This window comes from Hermetia illucens, chromosome 2 (assembly GCF_905115235.1).
Source record: "Hermetia illucens chromosome 2, iHerIll2.2.curated.20191125, whole genome shotgun sequence".
NCBI classification, from domain to species: Eukaryota; Metazoa; Arthropoda; class Insecta; order Diptera; family Stratiomyidae; genus Hermetia; species Hermetia illucens.
Window position 1 is genome coordinate 71856525 of NC_051850.1, and position 15915 is coordinate 71872439.

Below are 15915 nucleotides of genomic sequence, written 5' to 3' on the forward strand. Positions count from 1 at the left end.
CCTTAACCGCTCAGTTCAGGTGTAGAAGTGTACTTTTCAGGTATAGGGTTATCATTTCCATATTAGTACTTAGCCTGTACATTAGTTAATCGATTCCATCATCAGTGGAAGCCATGGAGTGAACACGACTTGCCATCAAGCTGCTCAAATTGTTGCACTTATTGAATTTGGTGAAGATCAAAATGAAGTTACTGGATACCTCAATTTAAGTTAGTACGTCATTCGGCGTGTGTACTCGAGATATCAACAGACTAGAGGCTGCACAAGGCCACGTGGGTGTGAAACAAAATGCGGTACACTCAACAGGATGATTGTTATGTTGCCACCACATCATTGAGAAATCGGCATCTGAATGCAGCTCATCTGATGCAATACTTACAAAAATTTCGGGGGCCAATATCGGGAAGCCTTTAGTAAGAAGATTTGCTGAAGGGGACTTGACAGAACACAGGTCACAGGCGAACTTACCACGCAACGCTAAATCTTCGGAGAATGGTAACTTGCCAGGAGGATTGGGATGCGATCAAATCCATGATCGCAACGATTCAAAGCAAACTGCGGCAAACGAAAGAGGTAAGGAAGGCGCAGTTATGACCACCGCGGATTGTAAAGAAGTCAGTATACGGAAGCTGGACACTTCGAGTATAAAGGTTTTGTGTTCGTCTTGTGAGAGAAGTTTCGTATGCACGTTTTCCCATTCGTCACACCTAACTATTCTAAAGATTCCTCGATATGTCTCCAAATTCTAACTCCGCCGTTCATATGGGCTCACTTAATATGATGATGACGCCATACTCGTCTTGGAGTGCCATAAATTCAAGTGAATTATACAAATTTGACCTTCTATAACTTTGTTAACACTAGTTGGATTTTTTTCAAACTTTTCAAATGGGTATTATATTATTGCTTATAACGGTACCTATAGGATGAACTTAAAGGGGGGGGGGGTAAATTTTAAAATATGGTAATATGCTATTATTAGAGTAGATATAGGAATGAGATGTATTTGATGCCTACATTTCGGATGGATGCTCCATTGTGATTTTCTTCAGATTTACTGGTTGAATAAGTTTTGAGCTCACACTCCCCTATGTTTCACCAAGTATTTTTGTAAGTATCATTAGTTTTGAAAACTATTAACTGAGCTATTTCATTTGATACTAGACCCGACCATTTTCTGTGAAAAAAAATTTACAACTCCCTTTCACATATATGGGGAGTCCCTCCTTAAACTCAACATTAAATAACGCCATTTGCCATTTGTAAAGGGATTCACAGACAACATCTTCGCATCAAATTTTGTGACTGTTGGTTCAGCGGTATCCAAGTAAAAGCTGGTTTCAGGGGGTAGGTGGGGGTCGGAGTAGTTTTAATGGGTAAAAATCCCACACACTGGCGTGTGTAAACCAGTGTTCTTTGCAGATTTCTACCTTCTTTAATAAAAAGACAGGCAGACTGATAGTCGGTTGATCACACAAAACCTTAAAAGGGACTGGGGAAAGGTGCAGTAAATGCTCGACAAGTTTGAACAGTTACTACTTTGAGATTAATGCGGAATTACCACGAAACTCTATAATATCATGAGTGATGCTATCTTTTATGCTTCTATGATAATCCGGTAGACGGTAGTAATCTTAATAAGGTTTTGTTTTACACGTTCACCTCAGTCGACAGGATCCATTTCTGGACAGGGCCCTGGGCAAGGGTTCCTGACACATTTACTTCATCTAGATGGAATTGAATTAATTCGAACAAAACAAATACGTGGCTGCACACTAAATATTGGAACCCTCTCAGGAAAGACAGAGGAAATCACAAAAGGCCCTTCGTAAAGTACGTATTGGTATTCGCACTTTGCAAACAAATCGATGTTGTGGTGTCACAATCTACGATAAAGAACGTGAACGCGGCAAAAACGGCTACAAACTTTTGTTTTTCGATAGCCCAGTGTCTGCAACGCCATCTCTGATGAAGCTTACCATTATTCTTTCACCGCATACCTACCACAGACAGACAGTCCAGATGCCAAGAAAAATGCTTTCTGGCAACTTCTCCACACAAGGACCTGTAATATGTCTCATAATCACTCATTGCGTCATTGCGCGTAACCTTAATCGCCATGTGGTTGAGGAGGCAAATAACAGCAAGTGCTCTAGAGGAAGAGGATTTGGAGCAAGCAGTGAGGGTGGTGAGCGTACAAAGCTGTGTCTATCAGACTACCGCGCTTTAACATCGGCAGCTGATTACTCTCTTGTGAATGAAGCCACCGATAAAACAGCACATTTTTTTTTCACCAAATATAGCCACGTGGGGTATCAAATGAAAGGCTTTGATTAGTACTTTTCGACGCCGATCTTAGTTTTGAGATTTGTTAAAGAGGCGGGGAGTGGGCGGGGTGCAAAGTGATGATTTCTTTAACGGAGCCATTCTCAGAAACCACCCAACCGAAAAATCTGGAAAAAATCATGAAGCTGCTTCTATATGGTGCCCAGGCCTCAAAATACTCTCCATATCGATACCGGTTCAAATTAAGTTAATAATAGTATATTACCATATTTTTGGGAAAATTGAGTAAAACCCCCCTTAAGTTCATCTCAGAGTTATAAAAGTTGGTAGTGGTATAAAATATAATATATATTATCTCCAAGTTTGATCAAAATCATACTATCAGTAACAAAGTTACAGCAGCTCAAATTTGTCTTTACCGTGTAAATTCACAATCCGAAGTACTAAATCTGATATGCTATTATAAATGCATATTCTTAACGGGCTACATACAAATGGGATATTTCTACACTCAAATATACTTACAGGAGAAGCAAACAAAATCTTTCATACCTGAAACGCCCAGCTTCCGGTTTCCCGACTTGTTTCTGTATTAAAGAAGCCGTAGGAAAAAAACAAAATTTTCAAAAGAAAGTTTAACAAGGCCCCAAAATTTACCTTTTAATACTTTTCAATAATCCTGGTTTGCGAACCGTGGTATAGTTCACACGTTAATGTGCGATTAATTTTTTTAAAAATGAACACAGCGCCACCTGGCACTATATACTTCAATAACAAACTAATATATCGAGCTGGAAAAATTGTTACGCATGTCCGATATATTAGTAAATATATGGTGAAAAATTCGCAGCCGTATCACAAAAGCAAAAATTAACGGCCCACACGGGATGATCCTCCTTAAGAACCCATGTTGAATTTATATATTATACAAAATTCCTTTTTGTCCATGTTTTCAGAGTTCCGTCCCCACGTACTCGAGGAGGGCGATCAGACCCGAGTCTGCAAGGGACTCATCTGAAGTGGCTTCGGCCACGGAGCCTCACCGGAGGTTATCTGGTACCATGGGAACCGGGACGGCCCTCTGAGAGCATATGCTCCGGGAGAATTCCTGGAGGATGTGTTCTCGGCCCAGTTATTTGCGGTTGGCCCCCTAGTGGGAGTTTCATGGTGGTTGTGGTTATGCCTACATCGCGGGCAGAGCTCCTCGGAGTTCAAGCGTGGAGTTGCGCTGTCCAACTCGGGTACCGTACCCCTTAGTTGCGGCAGAGGTGTTAGATAGGCCTCGCATCCACTGGTATGAATGCTGAGCCTGCACTCAGTATAAACCAGGACCGCTGTGCTTGCATGGCGGGGCTCAGATTGTGGTCACGAATTCAATCCGTGTCCGAAAAGGACCGTGGGATTATGCCTACACGGCAGGTACTCACGTAAAACCCCCAGGACTTTCATGTCCATGTTTTCAAGATTAGGGAAGGTAACACCAAGCAACCGAGGGTAATTTTGATGAAACGTCTAAAGGCTGGTATTATTGGAATGTCATATGAAATTCTTTTTATACCGACGTTTATATGTCAGTCCGCGGAGTTATCACCTCATGCTGTACATTTACAGACCGAAAACAAACATTTTTATTCTACTTATAACAATACAATTCTAAATTAACCTAACGTATGTACTACCTTAACAGCTGAGCTTAATCTAAGGTACCAACTATGGCTTAAACTAACTTATCACTAAAGAATAAATTTGAAAATACATGAAATTTTATCTGGAGGAAAAGTCGAAAAAACCTCCACTCGTTAAATTTTTTTATAAAAGCGGGGGGGCGGGGAAGGAACTAGGATGTGGGTTGGGATGGGGGGCATGCGGGAGGGGTTTGGGAAGGAAGCTAGGAGTGGCGCTAAGGATGGGTAGGTTTTGAAAACTGGGATGAGGAGTAGATGCCGTTGTAGAAGGTTACTCTACCGCCGGGGTCGAAAAGGAGGTTACGGGACTGGAGAGATAAGAGGACTTGAGGGAACAGATGAGTTCGTAGAAGATTCTCTTTGACGATCTCGATCTGCATGGCCTGGGAGATAAGTGGATTTGGGTGGGATATGGATTTTTCTAGGAATTTGCGGGCATGACGGGCTATTACGGCGTCAATGCGGGGCGTTTGGGAGGAGTCGTAGCGGATCTGGTCGGAGATGTATTTGGAGCGGTCTTCGCTTTTGTAGATGTTGGTACAGTGGCGGAGGATTCTGCGCTCTTTGCTGCGGAGTCGTTCGATTTGGTGGGGGGAAGCGTCGGATCAGAAGATGAAGTCGAAAACGAGGAGGGGACGGATAAGCTGTTTGTAGCAAAACGGCTTGACTTTCTTAGGTGTTGAGCTAATGTATTTTAGGATTGGGTAGAGGGATTTGAAGGCACCAGTTGCACGGTTCAGTGACTTCGTGATATGTGGGACGTGGGATAGGTGGGAACTGATTGTCACCCCAAGGTAGGTGACTTCTTTGACGGTTGGGATGGTGTCGTTATGGATCTTCAGGGACAGGGTTGAAATGTCGTTCCTCATTTTCGGTGTCACCTTAGCGGTACCACGGAATACGATGGTTTCGCATTTTTGTGGATTTAGGGACAGTTTCCAGCGGGTGAAATACCGGTAGAACTCGCCCAAATAGGAATTCAGGCGGGCTTCGCCGGCAGGGATGTTTCTGATGGACGTGTAGAGGATGAGATCATCCGCGTATTGAAGGATTCGAATTGGATTTGGGTGTGGAGTTGGTTTAGGAAGGGCTGCGGTAAACAGGGAAAAGAGGGTAGCGGAGAGGACTGACCCCTGAGGGATGCCTGGAGGGCTAGAATATGGGGGGAGAGGAGTTCATGGAGTTGCACTTGGGATTTCCGCCCATCAAGAAAGCTAAGAATTAGCTTGCAGAGGTGCGGATGAAAGCTTGTATGCGAGTCCGTATTGGAGTCGAAAGCCTTCTTTATGTCGAGGAGACAGGCTATGGTCGGAGCGTTCCGGTTGAGACCAAGGAGGACGTCCGATTTGAGCACGAGTAGCGCATGCTACTGAGTGTTTGGGGCGGTTGGCGAATTGGAATTGTCAGATTGAATGGTTGGAGTCACAGTGCTCGTCGATAACGAATTTGATGATCCGCTCGAAAATCTTGGCGGAGGATGAGAGGATTGAGATAGGCCTGTAGCTATCGGGATTTAGTGGGTTTTGGTTTTTTTTGGGGATAGGAACAATTCGGGCACTCTTCCAATCTGTTGAGAAGTGGGCGTTGATAAGGCAGTGGTTGATGATGGAGGACATAATAGGGGCAATGCTTGGGGCGCATTTCTTAAGGACGATGGAGGGGATTTTGTCAAGCCCAACCCTGACGGAGTCTGGACTGACAAAGTGGATGGGGAGGATATTCTCTCGCTGACTTGTGTCGGCGAAGGGATTGGTGAAGGGATTTTGTGCGGGTTGGGGAATGAGGTAGGAAGGGTGGGTTAGAAGTTGGGAGATCTTTCCGTTTACCTCGTTATCGAAATTTGGTTCACGGAAGTGGAGGGTGCAGTGGTGAGCTTGCAGGAAGTGGTCCGCGAGGACTTTCACTTTTTCTGTGGGTGGGATGTTTTGGGGAAGGATCGCGTTTTGTTGGACTGATTTGCCCAAATGCGGGCAGGTCTTTCTGAGTTCCCTGTATATACCAGGGTTCAGTTCGGTGTTGGAGAGGCGTTTGTGGAGATATTGGGAATATAGGGTAAGGTTCGTTCGCGAATGGACTTGTCCAGTTCGCGGATTTCGGTGAGGAGGTGGGAGGAATGTACATTTACAGACAGTTTCATAAATGTATTATTTAGGCTACTATAACACAATTTAGGTAAGTAAATACACAATAGAAAACCTCACAATCATTCTACTTGGCGTATCTTATTTCCGGCTTGATATTTCTTTAATTTTTTCATCTGTATTAAAAAAATGAAAAGAGAATGAAGCAAAATTCAATGAGCCATATATCTGGTACTGTCGCAAATAGTTTTGGTTCCCGGCATCACTGCATAAAAAGTTGGGCATTGCCACGAAAACAAAAACTAACTGGTTCGATGCTAGAAAGATTCGCATAAGTCGTAGTCCGCGAGCACATTGCACTAAAACGATGCAGAAATAAGTCGGGAAACCGGAAGCTGGACCATTCAGGTATAAAGCGTTTTCTGTTTTCCTATGTGAGGTACGATGAGGGCATGACAGTTCCGCGTGAACATAGTTAAAAATTCAACTGACAACTTTAACCTATGTTAGTGATACTGGTATTTCCAACAAACTTGGTAGGATCACGCTCTATGTTATACTCTACAAAATTTCGTCGTGGTAGAATGAGCTTAAGGAGGGTTTTGCATTACATTACTAATATGATATACTATAGGGTATTTCGGAGCCTAGGCAGCCTGCTGATCTTTTTCAGATTTTTGGGTTGGATAGTTTCCAAGAATGGGTCTGTTAAAAAAATTATCACCTTCAACCCCCCGCCCTCCTCACCTTTCCAACTAATGTCATAGCTTCTGAAGCTGCCAGACAAGACCTTTACTTTGATACCCCACATGACTACATTGGGTAAAAAAAATGTACACCCCCCTTTTGCATGTATGGGGACCGCCCCCTTAAATTCGATGTAGAATTATGTAGCTCATTGAATGCGTGAGCGTTCACAGTTCCCAACTTTCCACCAAATTGGGTATGAATCGCTACATCCGTCTCCGAGAAAAATATGTGTGACGGACAGACAGACAAACAGGTAGACAGACCTGTGAGGATAGACCAGGTGGCGGTTGGGGGCATTCCTATTGATGTGTAAATATGTGTTCGTAAAGTAACGGTGAAGGGGCTCAGAACCTCAGTATCGGCGACTTTTGGTAGTGAGCAAACGGGCTCCTGGCCGTCGATATCCCTCAACCGCGGTGCTTCGGTGGTGGACAACTTGGCCACCGTGGCATCTAATGTTACAAGTGTTTTAGATTTGGAGAAGGAGGTGTTCAAACGAACCAATACTCTGCCAAGAATACCAATTGCAAAGGCGAAGAATGATGGCCAAAAAAGGCGATTTCGAAATCCGTCGGATCAGATCAAGAGGTACTTCAGCAGCAGCAAATAGATCCATTCGCGAGAAGCTCATCCATTTTATGATCTCCTCCAATAGCAAAGACGGCAAAACAGAAACTCATGGGAGCTTGAAAAACCGAGAAGCGGGAACAGAGCCCTTACCAAGCAGAACTAGATTTTATGTAGCTGACAGTTTTAGATTTTATGTAGCGGACAATTGACCAAATTCATCAAGGATAAGCACAATGTGCAACAAGCCATTAAGAGCATGGTGAAAACTATCAGGGTGCTTTATAATAGGTCACAGGAAGAAGAAAGAAAGCCTAAGGAAAAGCCGAACATCCCAGCCCTAACAGTGTCGCGCGTCCCAAGTGACACCAAAGCACAGGGACGTTCGATCAGGTAAGAGAGTGCGACACTTTAGGGAATCAACAGGCATCAAAAAAGAAAAAAGGAGTCTTGACCAGTCCTACAAACGGGGCTAAAATTTCACAAGGGCCCAAATTGCCCAAAGTAGGAATGCCAGCTAACGAAGGGAAGCCGAAGGAAAATAAGAACGGTGGTTGAACTAAAATCATGAAGAAAACAAGAAACAAGAAACCGAAAGTGCGAATTCGCCTGGAGGCAATTGTTAATCTCCAGCAAAAGAAATCTGTTGTATGCGAACATACTCAAAAAAGAGAAACTTGATCTCGACCTAAAAGACCTAGGCGGAAATATCAGCGGAGGACCCAGAAAGGGAATCTCATGTTTGAGCTGAAAAAATTCAGAGTGGGAAAAACTGGCGGCTTTCGTAACCAAGCTGTAGACATTGGGGAGAATGTCGCGTCGATGTCGATGAAGTAACATCCAGAGAAGAGATCTGCACTGCCTTGAAGCAACAATTCAAGTTGAAGGAATTCAGGGAAGAATCTACTTAGAGCCTAAGAAAAGCTTATGGCTGTACTCAAATGGCCACAATGAGACTGGCAGTGGAGACAGCGAAGAATATGTTAGCAGTGAGGAAGGTTCGGATTGGATGGGTTGTTTGCCGACTAACGAAACAGATCTTCTAAAGAGATGCTTCAAATGCCTAATGTGTGGACGAAGGCATGCACTAGCGATGTCATAGAATACAGCATAGGTCAGGCGGCTAGTAGCTTCGTGTGGGCAAAAATAAGCAGTATATTCGTATACAGCTGCTACACTCCACCGAGCCTTACACTGCCTGAGTTTGAAGACCTGTTAGACCTTTACTTTGTTGATGACGCAAGGGGATGAGGTCCAAAGGTGACAGCCGGTGACTTTAATGCGTGGGTCATCGAGTGCAGCAACGAAGAGGCTAACGCAAGGGGGCGGTGCTTATTAGAAGCCCGATTGGATGTAGTTGTAGCTGATGAAGGTGATGTAAACACTTATCGGAAAGGAAGATCTAGTTAAATTTATATCTGATTTTTGTCAGCCCTGCGCTGGCACGTCATATGTCCTGGCAAGTTTGCGAAGACTTCACGCATAGCGACCACCAGGCCATCACCTTTGAACTAATGACGGAGCCACAAGGCAGGAGATCCGCATCCCGGAAGCCGAAATCCAAAAGAACACCAGGATGGCCTGCAAAAGCGATGGATGAGCAAACATCCATGGAGGTGTGGTTAGACCTGCCTAGCTAAGCAGGCACCTCCACGGATAGAGCTCGCCATGCCATAAAACATTTCCAAAGTTGATGCCTAGGAGATGCTCATTCCCCACTAATAGACCCAATTATTGATGGAATAGTGAACTTGTCAGCTTTCGGTAGATTTGCCACCGAGCCAAACGAACGGCTCAGAGAGCAATAGGTAGAATCGATCAGGGAACAAGCCTACAGGGAAGCCTGAAAGAACCTCAAGCTCGCTATCCAATGGAGTAGAAGAAAATGTTTTAAGGAGCTCTGTTCGGAATCGGACATAAATCCGTGAGGTATCGCCAATAAAATCGTAACAGGACGATTCAGAGGCCGTTTTTCACCGCAGATCACGTGCTCTATGATCTTGTTAAAAGTAATCCAGGGAATATTTTCCCAGTAATAGGCGGACCTCGGCGCAAAACCGGGATGTCTGGAGTTCCTTATTAAGGCAGGCCTAGACCGGATACCGGTTGTTACGCCGTTGATGATGATGAATAGGCGGATACTATGATGGCAATTCCACCAGTCACCAAGGACGAGATGCTGGAGATCTGCAGTCGAAAGGGCGACAACAAGCCGCGGGTCTAGACAGCATACCGAATAAGCCCCTCAAACTTGCAGACCGCATATGTTGACGGAGTTGTTCGAAGCGTGCGTGTCCGAGGGTATCTTTCCTTCACTATGAAAGTTACAGAAGATGGCGCCACTGCCTGAGGCTAGCAAACCTCCAGGAGAACCATCCTCCTATAGACCCAACATGTCTTCTAGACACTGCGGAGAAAATATTGGAGCGGGTAATTTTTAATAGATTACTCCCAGTCGTCGAGAGCCAGGGTATGGTTTCCGTAAACCTAGATCAACCGTTGATGCCATTAAAACCATTACTGGTTTAGCCAAAAACGTAATTCACGAAAGGGGTTGTTCCAGCAGATATTGTGTGGTGGTGACTCTGGATGTGGGGAATGCATCCAACTTGGCCAATGGGAATCCTATACGAAAGTCTCTGGCGACCATTGGTGTTACTACCTACCTCGCCGCTATTATCGATAGCTTCCTGAGCGAGCGCTCTGGCATAATACCGATGATGGACCCGAGAAGTCATTGTCTTCACGGGTATCCCACAGGGCTATGTACTGGGCCACTACTGTGGAACATCATGTATAATGATGTACTTAACCTTCCGATTCCAGAGAAGACCACCGCGGTGTTGGTGTGTTACGCCGACGTTATATCCTTATATCAACTCCATGATGGCAGTAATCCAGGATAAACTGCGGAAAGCAAAGGAATGAGGAAGGCGCGGAGACGGAAAATGACCTAGCTAAAATAAGCTAACTTCCCCCCGTGATATAATACCGCAAGGTGGTTCCATAAGGAAGGGGGACTCGGGGATGGTTTTAGTGGGTAAAAGTCCTTCACTATGGCATGCCCATGCCAGCCTCCTTTGAAGGTTTCTACCTCATAAAAACAGCATCAAAAAGGCATACAGACAGACAGTAAACCAATTTTAATAAGATTTTGTTTTACACAAAGCCTTAAAAAAGCAAATATATATAATAGCATTCTCGAAATGTTTCTGACCAATCCAAAAAACAAATGTTTCAAATACAGAAACAGAAAATAGAAAATGGTATCGTAGCAAATAAGTAAGTTGTATGAAACCTGCGCTATTTTCAATAATCACAGTGCTGTCGGGGATACCGATGCTGCATACAAATTATTTGAAATAAAATGCTAGATCGATCGATGTGTGTAAATGTTATAATAGCTATTCGGACAAGTACCATGGCTGACGGTATTTGCAGTGGCTAATTTTATAAATTGTCAGTTATTAATTTATATATTCAAGCAGAAGATGGAGCAGATTCAACACGAGAGAAATGTCTATCTAGTCAATCCACTAAGGAATCTGCTAAAGAGGAATCGTTTAGGAACGTAAGCCATCGTTTTATTTGCAGCAGCGCTGAGATCACCGGCAGGAAAAAGTGATGGGGTTGGAAATCGGAGCGTACACCAATTGCAAGTATAACAAAAAGCTTAGCAGCAAACGGCATTATCGCTTCAAACGACGCGACGCAATTCCAAAGCTTGTGGTGACGATCTGGAACCTGATGGAGTTCTCAGGTCCCCGACACAACATGCTCGGTGAAACAGAAAGTCAAGTACCATCCATAATATCAATGTATTTTGAACCATAAAATGAGTTGCACTGCTCCAAGAAAGAACAAGCCGGGAAACCGAAAGCTGGACGCTTCAGGTACGAAAGGTTTTGTGTATTTCTTAGTACGTAGCACGTAATATATCCATATATTATGTGAGATTATCCACTTTCCGGTGATATTGACATTCATAGTCTTCAATTTTCAAAGAAGCAACAAATTTGAGGTGTTATAACTTTGTTAGTAATAGTGCGATTTCCACCAAACTTGGCAAGATCATGCTCTATATTATAGCCTATATCACTGCAAAATTTCATGGTACTACCATGATGGATGAACCTAAGGGGGGTTTCTAACTAATTACAAAAAATTGCAGTAATATACTATTATTAACTTTACTTAAACAGATATCGGCATGGAAGGTATTTCGGAGCCCAGGCACCATATAGTGGCAGCCTCCTGATTTTTTTCAGATTTTTCGGTTTGGTAGTTTCTGAGAATGGCCCCCTTAAAGAAGTGATCACTTTCAACCCCCCGCGCTCCTCACCCTTCCAACGAATGTCAAAACTAAGACCGGTTTTGAAAAGTACTAATTCAGACCTTTAATTTGATACCCCACATGACTATATTTTCTGCAAAAAAATTTTACACCCCCCTTTTGCATGTATGGGGACCCCCCCTTAAATTCGAAGTAAAAGGATGTAATTCACTGTATGCGTGAGCGTTCACAGTTCCCACCTTTCTACCAAATTTGGTGTTCATCGCTATAACCGTCTCCGAGAAAAATGCGTGTGACGGACAGACAGACAGACACACAGACAGACAGACGGACGGACTTCTAGATGACACATTAGTATCGAGAAGCGCACAAGAAAAAGCTTTACAGGCCGCGGAAAAAATTGCAGCGGGCATGCGATGCCATTATGCCACGGCCTAGCGCTTTCCGAAGACGAAATCCCAATTTCTGGTGGAATTCAGAAATTGAGGAATGTCGGAAAAACTGCCTCAGAGCTAGGAGATGCTCCCAGCGCAGAAGAAATCAACCTGAATTCGTTGAGCTGCACATGCAATACAAGAACGCGAGGAAAAAATTGCAAGTAGCTATCACGAAGAGCAAATCCGAACATTTCAAGCGGATGTGTACCGAAGCTGATTCTGATCCATGGGGTGGCGCCTACAGGTCTGTAATGTCATCACTGAAAGGCAAGCGCTCCCCACCTGTCTTAGGTCCCTTACTGTGGTTAATTATGTACAACGGAGTGCTGACGCTACGCCTTCCTAAAGGCGTGACAACTATTGGTTTTGCGGACGATATCGGGGTAACAATAGTGGCAAAACGCTTAGACGAGATCGAAATCTATGCAAATGAAGCGATATGGGAGATCAATTCCTGGTTGAAGAAGTCCGGTCTATCACTTGCTGAACATAAAACGGAACTAGTGCTAATCAGCAAAAGAAGGAAAGACACGACCGTGAAAATTAAAGCTGGTGGAAAAACAATTTACTCCCAAGAGTCGCTTAAATATTTGGGAGTAATGATTGACAAAAGACTCAACTTTAAAAAACACATTGAGTGCGCTGCAACTAAAGCATCTTCCATCGCTGTAACGATCTCGAGGATACTACCGAACATTGGTGGACCAAGACAAAGTCGACGTCGTCTTATTTCAAGGGTAGTTAGTTCCGTGCTACTCTACGCAGCTCCAGTTTGGGCAACCGTTCTGGAAAACAAATCAAACTGCAGAAAACTAGGAATGGCGTATCGACTAAGCGCACTCCGGGTATGCAGTGCTTATCGGACGACATCAGGAGAAGCAGCATATGTACTGGCAGGGACAATCCCCATAGACATTTTGGCGGATGAAGGTCGGCGTCTCTACGACAATATGTATGCAATCGGTGAGTCTATTGTACTTCGACGGCAACTAGCACGGCGAGAATCCATCGCAAAATGGCAAAAGAGGTGGAACGAGGCACAAACTGGCCGTTGGACCTACCATATCATTCCACACATTCGAAGATGGATGGAAAGGAATCACGGGGAACAAAGCTACGAGCTAACACAGTTTTTAAGTGGACATGGAGGTTATCGGGCTTATCTTTATCGATTTGGACACGACGAGTCACCATGGTGCCCAAGATGTGGTAACGTCGCTGAGAATGCGGAGCATGTTGTGTTTGAGTGCCCAAGGTTCACAGCACACCGAACTAGGCTGGAGGCGATCGCAGACAGGCGCTTAACACCTGGAAATATAGTGGAGTTTATGTTGGAATCAACGGAGGCTTGGAATCAAGTGGTAATTGAGCTGAAAATGATTCATGAACAGCTAAGGCATGAAGAACTGCGAAGAAAGCAAGAAAGGGAGCGAACAATAATGCGCCGCAGTTAAGAACTGATCCAGCCCCACGATGCAATGCTTATAGCAGTCCCGTGGGGAGAGTGGAAGAGGAAGGAGGTGGTTTTAGTGAGTAGAAGTCTCACATAACTGTTTGGCAGGAGCCAGCAGTAGGTTTTGAACCTTTCCACCTTCCAAAGATGAAAAAAAAAAGACAGACAGACAGTAAACCGATTTTAATAAGGTTTTGTGTTTACACAAAACCTTAAAAAGTAGAAGTAGCAACACAAATGCCCTCAAAACCAATATGTTGAATATAAAATGAACAAGTGGGCTGACATATGCGGAAATCTTGGTGAAGGTGAACACGTGAATTGGAAAGACGTGCGTAGAAAAATCTTGACAAAAAGATCGATCATCACTGGACAAAGCAACGAAGGTAAAAATGAACCAGGACTCAATGCTAATTGAGTACAAGGAAGGATCTATGTGGACGAGATCACCACAAAAGTAGAGAGGCGAGACCTTAAAGACTCAATTCGGGGTAGATTCTATCTTTGAGTCCAACAAGATAAAGCTACATATTGGGATTCAGACGCTCACAAATTTGTGAAAAAGCTATTGATGGAAAAGTTCGTGTCAGCTGTCGGCTGACTGAATAAATACCACCAACGAAGTATTTCAAATGCTTGGAATTTGGACATATTTCAAATTGTTCAAGCGAGTACGATGGTTCTAACTTATGCTGAAGATGCGAAGAAGAAGGGCATATTGCCAAAGAGTGCGATGGGAATCCCAAATAGCTGCTATGCAGAGAAAAATGGGAGTGTAACAGGCGCCACATTACAGGTAGTTACAGATATCTGGCGTTCGTAAATGAAATACCCACAGCTCGATTTAAACCATTGCCAGGCAGCTCAAGACCTGCATCATTTGCGAATATTTCAAAGATCTCCACCAACGTGACAGCAAAGTGGCATGCTGGACCTGCGAAAATAAAGCAAGCAAAAGCGCGAACGCCTACAAGACAATAGCCCAGAATACGGATTCACTTGAGCTAAGGGAGGCGGCATTCACATATTCAGCTGCAATGTTACGCCAAGCCTGTCACTAGATGAATTCATACCAATGGTGGAAAGATTAGCAGCTAGCCGCCAAAAACTTATCATAATAGCCGCCGACTTTAAAGCTTGTGCCGACGATTGCTTAAAAATGTTCATGTCTGAATGTCGTTCTAGCAAATATCACTAATAAATCCGGAAGCAAAATAAACCTTTGGGTGATCATTCGAATGGGTCATCTTCATTAGGCTTGTGCCGATCATAAAAACGGAGAGTGGCGCCTTATACGAACAAACTTTGACTTCACCACGAGAACTGCAGCCGGTTGATGAATTTCTCGCGTTTTTAGAAAGGCGCTTTCAGTCGTTAGAGGCCTTGTGTAGCGACAAGAGGAGTACGAGTCAAAACAAACCGAACCTCGGCTTTAATATCCACCAAGGACAGTCAAGCTTTACAGTGCAAAAACTGCAAGGGAAGCCATCGAATCTACACATCTGAAGCCTTTAAACAATTGTCCATCTGGGATCGAGTAGCTAAAACCAAGCAGCTAAGGCTATGTTTGAACTGCCTACGGGAAGGACATCGAAGTGCACAGTGCAGCGCAGGAAGTTGCCTTAAATGTGGCAAGAAGCACAACACTCTACTACATATGGACGCCAACAATCAAGACAAAACAACGCCCTCTATCACCGGAATTCAAACAACAGCCAACGCAAGCAAATATCACGTATTGTAAAGGACAAGGGTTCTACAAATGTCAACCATTCTATTGCATTATCAACGGAAATATCTGCATCAGAGGGGCCTTTTGTTCTATTAGCTACTGCACTCATCAAGGTGACAAACCAAAAGGGCAAGTCGATAGAAATGAGAGCTCCGTTGGATAGTGGCTCCCAAATAAACATAATTATAGAAACGGCTGTGAGAAAACTGAGACTGCAACCAACTAGTTACCATATACACATTCGTGGTCTGGGCGGAGCGTCGCAACAATCGCAACAGAAGGTAACGTTGTCATTGCAATCAAGAATCACTACGTTTGGACGGAAGATAGACGCTATAGTTTTACCACATATGACATCCTCTCAACCATCGCAAGGTCCGAATTCAGGAAATTGGAGGAACCAGAATCTACAAAGGACTTTGCGATGACAACACAAGAAATAAAGTGTGAAAATCATTTTGCTCAAACCATGAAACGAACGAACAATGGACGTTTCATTGTGAAACTGCCTTTCAAGGCTGATCCAGCAAAACTCGGCAAATCTAGGGGCAATGCGGAGAGGCGACTTTTCAAATTAGAATGGAGATTAGCACGAAATCCAGAACTACGCAAACAGTACAATAAATTTAT

The 15915-nt window shown here is 43.9% G+C and overlaps 1 protein-coding gene across 15 annotated transcripts in view; it reads right to left on the reverse strand.

Moving 5' to 3' along the window:
- The window catches only part of LOC119648834 (CUGBP Elav-like family member 4), a 666752-nt gene that overhangs the window by 597912 nt on the left and 52925 nt on the right, over positions 1-15915 (reverse strand). The window lies entirely within an intron of this gene.